Source organism: Cynoglossus semilaevis, chromosome 7 (assembly GCF_000523025.1).
Source record: "Cynoglossus semilaevis isolate Cse_v1.0 chromosome 7, Cse_v1.0, whole genome shotgun sequence".
Taxonomy (NCBI): Eukaryota; Metazoa; Chordata; class Actinopteri; order Pleuronectiformes; family Cynoglossidae; genus Cynoglossus; species Cynoglossus semilaevis.
Window position 1 is genome coordinate 10,092,263 of NC_024313.1, and position 6,822 is coordinate 10,099,084.

The 6,822-nt window shown below is 44.3% G+C and overlaps 1 long non-coding RNA gene across 2 annotated transcripts in view; it reads right to left on the minus strand.

Moving 5' to 3' along the window:
• Positions 1–1,681: 1,681 nt before the first annotated feature.
• The window catches only part of LOC107988784 (uncharacterized), a 26,872-nt gene continuing 21,731 nt past the window's right edge, over positions 1,682–6,822 (minus strand). The window contains exons 3-5 of one of the 2 annotated variants that reach the window (XR_003050151.1): positions 6,272–6,439; positions 5,564–5,660; positions 1,682–5,237 (exon numbers count right to left, since the gene is read on the minus strand). This is a non-coding gene — a long non-coding RNA (uncharacterized LOC107988784). Of the gene's footprint in view, positions 5,661–6,271; positions 6,440–6,822 lie in introns of both variants that reach the window. The other variant, XR_003050150.1, reaches the window with a different exon arrangement.

The following is a 6,822-nucleotide window of genomic DNA, read 5'->3' on the forward strand; positions in this document are numbered from 1 at the left end:
GGCAAATGACACACACACATAATCACACTGTCAGTGTTTTAAATAACTGGGCACCGCCGTCTGCTCTCCTCTACAAACAGGGAATTTCACTACCTTCCCAGCGTGAGTGCCTGCGCCTCAGTCTGTCTGTGCCTTTTATGATAAACCTGCACAAATGAATATGAAAAGAGCTTTTCTCTCTGAAGACAATAGCTGCGCTGTTCTCTGCCAGCAGTAACAGACCGCAGCTCCCGACGTTTGGGAATTAGAACAGGTGACCAACAATTAGCTGCAGGTGCACCAACGGTCCACAATGATTGTTGGTTTTTACAGTTTCAAACAAAAATAAAAATAAAAAGATCACACCATAACAAAGTACCAAAGTGATCACACTAAACAGTCCGTCTTTTGACAATATCATGTATTTTTCAAGAGTGCAAATTATGTAGCTGTAGGATTCTCCCCGACAATCTGAAGGTCCTGGGTTCAAATCCACCTAGTCCTCGAATCCCAAAACAGTTGGGGAGCTGCAACAGGAAGTCAGTAAAAACCCACTGTGGTGACCTCAAATAAGAAAATAATAATAATAAAAAAATCTAAATAAAGGTAGTAAAAATCCATACTGGTGTTTTATAGCCTGACTCTGGGGGGGGTTTTCTCAGTGTGTACACCCCCCCACCCCCCAAGCAATCCGTGGGTTCTCCTGCTCTGATGTAACTCCCCTGTGGCTCCATTGACTGAATGTTGAGAAACAGTTCAATGTGAATCCTGTTTCACCACAGGAATAGCAACATGTTGACAGCAGAGAGAGTTTCAATCTCATACGGACGCAGATAAAGGACAAACGGAGGAAGAATGATCCAGTGACTGGTAAAAACTGGTAAAAACTGGTAAAAACTGGTGAAAACTGGTGAAAATTGACGACAGCTCCAGTTACTCTGACGTGACTGATATCAACGAACAGTTGACAAAATGTATAATGATGAAACATTAACTTGGTTGTTAAGCAGTACATCCACTAGGGGGCAGTACAGAGTCCAGACTGATTGTGACGGTGGAGAAGGTGGTCATGAGAGGAGGACACGGTGGAGGTCTGGTTCAAAACAACAACTTTTCTGTGGTTGTTGTGTCATTGTCTTCTTCTTCTTCTTAATTCTTTTGTGCGCAACACTGCCCCCCACAATTTTCAGAGGTAGTGCTATCCAAAAACCTACTAGATTTCAGAGGTGACGAGCGCAGAGGTTGGAGAAGGTGTTGCTGTGCAGCTTGTCTTTTGACCTGGTGGAGCCGTCTGTCCGTGACACCACGTCGATGAACAGGTTCTACTTTAATTAAGCAGCTGATAATGAGTCAAGGCAGAGCTGTTGCATTCCTTACATTCGTCTTGAATTGGTCTCCAGGAGTGACAAAGGACTCCTCATATAGAGGTGAAACAGGTGAGGCCTCCTCACAATGCACAGCTGAGTACCATCGAAAACCTCATCTGGTCCTCTGTGCTGGCTGCTCATCAATATTCATGGCCCTAATAAAACAACAAAACACCCCCGTACACCTTCTAATGCAGCAACGCATGAATGCACACACACACACACACACTCACACACACCCTTACAGTAGGAACGTTCTTACTGATGAGATCAATGACCTTTGTGGGTCTGTGTGTGAAGGTAGGATGTCCCCCCCCACCCACTGTTGGGGGGGGGGGGGGGGGGTCTCTGCAGAGGAGCCAGGCATTTAAACGCATGAAAGGTGGGATTACAGCTTAAAGAAGCATGGAGTAATAATGGAGTTAGGATGGAGTTCATCTGACGGTGAAGAGAAGAAGAATCAATCATGGATTTGTTTCCTGTTGCGCTCCCGTGTCCAGACTGAATTATTCATCCGAACATAGAAAACCAGAATTGTCTCAATAAACACTGAAAATGTCTACAGATCATCACCACAAAAAAACAAAATTCTCCCACGCAGGAAGGAGAAACATCACAGCTCGTCTACAGCAGCTCCTGGAGGAGCCAAGGCGGGAATCTGGTGGTGACAGATGTTGAAATTCTCTGTCTGCGAAGACAACTTGTCTGAAGCATGACATGCCTCGCTGTGATTACTTTCTCACTCTGTGATTCAAGCAGAAAATTAAATCTGGGCTGAAGAGTGTGTCGTCTCAACACTGAACCCTGATTCTCTGGTGGAAACAGTTTTGACAACAGCTGGGGCTTTGTTCTGACGTCGTCTCATCGAAAGTGGCCTTTCAACCTGAGTAGATGTCGATAAAGTGGGCATCAAAAGATTCCCCATCTCTGCCCCCAGTGGTGGTGAAGGTGGCTGTTCTGGGAGACAGGGACGAGGACAGGTGGTCTTTTGTTGTTTTACATGTTAGGACTAAGAAAAGAAACAAAAATCTTCATATTCTTCCACGAAGCGTCCATCAATGAACTGGAGCCTTTTATCCGTGACCTTTGAAGGTCACAGAAATGTCTGGATCTTAGCTGAGTCTTACCTGACACTGTGGAGGAGGAGGTGCAGGGGGGCATGGGGGGGGGTGTAAGCCTTTCAAACTCACTGGTACCAACACCTAAATCCAGGCAGACGAGGGAGTAAAGAGGGGTTAAAGCTGAGGCTCCTCCCAAGTTTGGTGGTATTTTGGTGACCCCTTACTTCTGTATCAGAGGTGAATCATTCTGCTCCTCCCATGGCATACTGTCAAAGTAAACACACACACACACATATATATATATATATATACACAGTATATTAATGCAATCCAGTGTGTCCATAACGCATGGTGTTAAACATGTGAAACCCTCAGATCTGCAGTGAGGCGTCAGTCTGGTTCAACAGCATTAACGCCGTCTTTGGCGGCAGCTCTTGGTGTGAATAACAGACCGCGGCGCTGCTCTGTTCTCCGGCTATTCAATGTTGAACGTTAGCGTGGGACGACAGGCGCAGACGGAGTCTCCGAGCGTCTGTCATGAATGAGGGCTGACAATAACAGACAGGGTTTTTTTTTCTTCTCACTGATTTGAAAGGAAGGAGAGAAAAACAAGTTTGTCATCAAATGACTGAAATGACAAGGCTGAAATTAAAGTTCAAAGAGGTGAATTCACAGGCTTCGTTAGAGAAGGTCTCCGGTCTTTGGTCAGAAAATGATGCTTTATTAGAAAGTATTCAATCAGCAGTGAATATCTGAGTCAGTGGATCAGTGGTCTGTGGTCTCTCTGTCTGGAACCCTAATGTTCTCAATCCCTAACTGTTATACAGATACAAATATCTTACAGTTAGTGATGTAACAATGCATGTTGTTTCATTAGTTTAAAATCAAGACAAACCCGTGACAATTCTCATCGGTTGAAATAAAAATTAATTTCGCATCACAGTGGACACTGGTCATACCCTGACACTACACACTCTTGTACAGTAGGTGGCGCTATGCGCCTAAAAACATTGCTTGTGACCCGCTATTAAACCCAGACGTCAGGTCCCTACGTAGGCGAGTGACATTCAGGTGTTGGAACAGACACCAACAAGAAAGGAACTCGTTCCGGTTCAGATTTTTTTTTCATATTCTTTTGTTGTTTAATATGTCGACAGTTAGCCAGTTCAGTCAGACCAGAGCAGTTTGACTTTTAATCAGAGGAGATCAACGGTGATGTGCAGTGTTTCTGGAATGAAAGAACTTTTTGTGACTTTTTTTTTTTTCGATTCTGTTAACGATTTCAGTTGATGAGGTTCACAGACCATTTCAGTTGGTGGTGAGTTTTTACAAATAAAAGATCAGGAGGATTTTGGTCACGATTTGTCTGGAGCTCATTTTGCTTCTAAAATCATATCGTGAACAAAACAATTGCGAACCATCAGGTGAGTGATCGTTACATCACTACTTGTAGTTTCCAGCCTCTAGTAACACCCCTGGATGGGACAAATCTCTGAGCGCCTCCAGCAGCAGACTGGTCAGAGAGTGGTGATAATAATTAGTCAAGCTGCATTTAAATTTGTATTCACCCACCAGGACTGGAGATGTCAACTGACAGTGCCCCGCGAAACCGCTGTCAGACCGTGTTCTGATGTGAAGTAGGACACGGACTCATCTCCCCGCTGTTTGATGCCTCACCCTGCGTCTCCACACAATCCAAATATAACCTCGCCCCAATCTGATTTAACCACAGCGGCCTCACGCCTGGAGCAAGACGGACTCATTTGAGTGTAGATAGAAAAAGAGAGAGAGAGCGAGAGAGAGAGAGAGAGTGAGTTAAAACGAAGAGACAAACCAGAGACCTGAGAAGAGGAGGAGGAGAATAGAGGGAGGACACAAGGTCCAGCCGAGAAGAAAGGGCTGCGGGGAAGTGGGGGGTGAGTAGAGAGTGAGACGAGGAGCGGAGTGAGAAGGAAAGATGAGATGTGCTCAGTGAACAAGGTCACTAATTGGGTTGAGACTCGTAGCGCTGGCTCAATCCCTTCCCCCGGTTCCTGACAGAAATCAAATTATATCCAATTTCTTCAATGAGAGCCAGAGAAATATGTTAAAAATACAGGCTGTAGATCAGAGCGACCAGAGAGGGAGCCTGGAGACAAACTGTGGCCAGGCCCTGGGTGAGACTGGGGGAGACTGGGGGAGAGGTCTGTGGAGATTTCTACTAGAAAGTCCTGGGTAATAAGAATCAATCAGAGACAGGTCACAGACCAGGACCTGGGTCCAGACTGGAAAGCCAAGTCCAATGTTGGTGTAACCCACATCTAGGACTTGTGCAATCCAGGTTCCTGAAGAGCTAATAGTTGTACAAACATTCCACCCAGACCTATTCCTCCTCATGTACTTCCACCTGGATTTCTTCCACGCAGACTTGTTCCACCATGAGGTGTACAACTGTGAAAAATCACCTCTTTGATCCTGAAAGAACATTTCCAGCGTCAGCCTCAAAGCACAAATATCCGTATTATTAAAACCACTTTACAAACACATTTCCTAAATAATATCCGTCTCTTTGTAACAGGATTAGTGCGGACAGGAACGATAGCGTTAATCCTCTCTGAGCCGCAGACAGATCTCCCCAGGAATCACTTCTTATCCTCACCTGATGTGGAACCCTCCGCAGATAACTGTATTTTTTTCCCCCCTGTGAAATCTGCAGATTTCATATCAAGCTGACATTTCCCACAGAGCGCCGTTACCTCTGCTAACACGGCGGGATGACACCAGGGTTTATCTGACTTAAAAAGCAGGGGCTGGATTAAGCCAGGGTCTTAAACGGGTTCATGAAATCCTCCTGCAGACACAGGTAATAAGAGATTTCAGCCTTGATGTCCGACCAAAAAAAAAACAGAACAGAAAAACAACAGAAAAATCAGCAGACGTTAGCCAACACGTCAGAGAGAGCGCCTCTGAATTTAAAACTATGTCAATCGTGGCGTTATCTGAAAATGATCAGATCCGTTTCATCGTGTGTGACTTTTACTAATGAATTCATTTTTGGCCAAAACTATAATCATTTTGACAAGAATTATTTTTTTTTAGGCTTTGCAAACAGCCGACTACTGTTAGGCTAATGGGCTACTTCTCATGGTGAGGTGCCGGGGGCGGGGTATTACGTACCACGGCTGTAATGCTTGAATGATAAGAAGCCTCCAGTCACTAGGTGGCAGCAACTCATACAGTGCCAAATGCGGTCCACCAAATCATTATGTGTGGCCTGTAGGATTGTAAAAAAAATAGTTTAATTTCTTTATCAAAAAGAATCTGCTGCTGAGTTTCCTACCTCGATAAATTGAAGAAATATATATTACACAGAGCAATGTACGATATTTGTGTGATATCTTGTATAAAAAAATAATCGACTGCAGAAACAGGTATTAATACATTATGAAGTAGTTACATCATGGTTTACAAATGGTATTAATACATTATGAAGTAGTTACACCATGGTTTACAAAATATCTGTCTTCAACTGACATTTGAAAAACTAGAAAATATTCTTCTTAATAAAGTTGAATTAACTTAACTTAATTTAATGAACTTAACTTGTGATTAACGCCGATCATCATTCAGATCTTCATATTTCTGACCATAACGACCCTAAGTCTCAGCCACCTCAGGTTTGACCTCAGGTTTGACCTCAGGTTTGACCTCAGGTTTGACCTCAGGTTGTCATGGAGATCACGTCAATATAGAGTACTATAGCACAAACTTGTTTTTCTGGGGACCCATATTCTAAAAGTCACAAAACTGTGCGACCGAAGTCAATAGACATTATGCGTAAACTCCTGAGACAACCCCCCAAAAAAAAAAATTCTTGCGACCCACCTGAGGGTCGCGAACCCAGTCTTTGGGAAACAATGCTATTCTTCTACCAGAGTTCATCTTCACCGTCGTGCTGTGGGTAAAGACAAACATCTGATTCCAGCCCTGAGGCAGATTCGAGTGCATTATCAACCGTGAAGCTGCGATGGCTGCCCTGTCAGCAAGTCTGTTCTGGGAACACAAAGAGTAAATCCTCATTATCAGTTAAAGATCTGAGGGACGGACTGATGAATTCTTACACCTCTGTGTCTGACTCAGTGCTGGGCTGGAGCTCAGCTCGGCAGGATGAAAACTCAGCATGAATGGAAGATGAAGAAAAAAAAAAGAAGTAGAAACAAGAATAAGTGCTGACGGCGAATTGAAAATGACATGAAGGAGAATGGATGGAATCCTTCCTCTTTTTTGTCTTACCTCAGAGACCTGAAAGAGCGATTGAAGCAGCCTGGCTGCCAGTTCACACTGAGAGAAGATTTGAACAAGTTTCCTGCAGCCGTCGTCACAGGCAGCTGAGAGCACAGCCGCTCAGCATGGAGGCCCTGCTGTTTCTGTGGCTT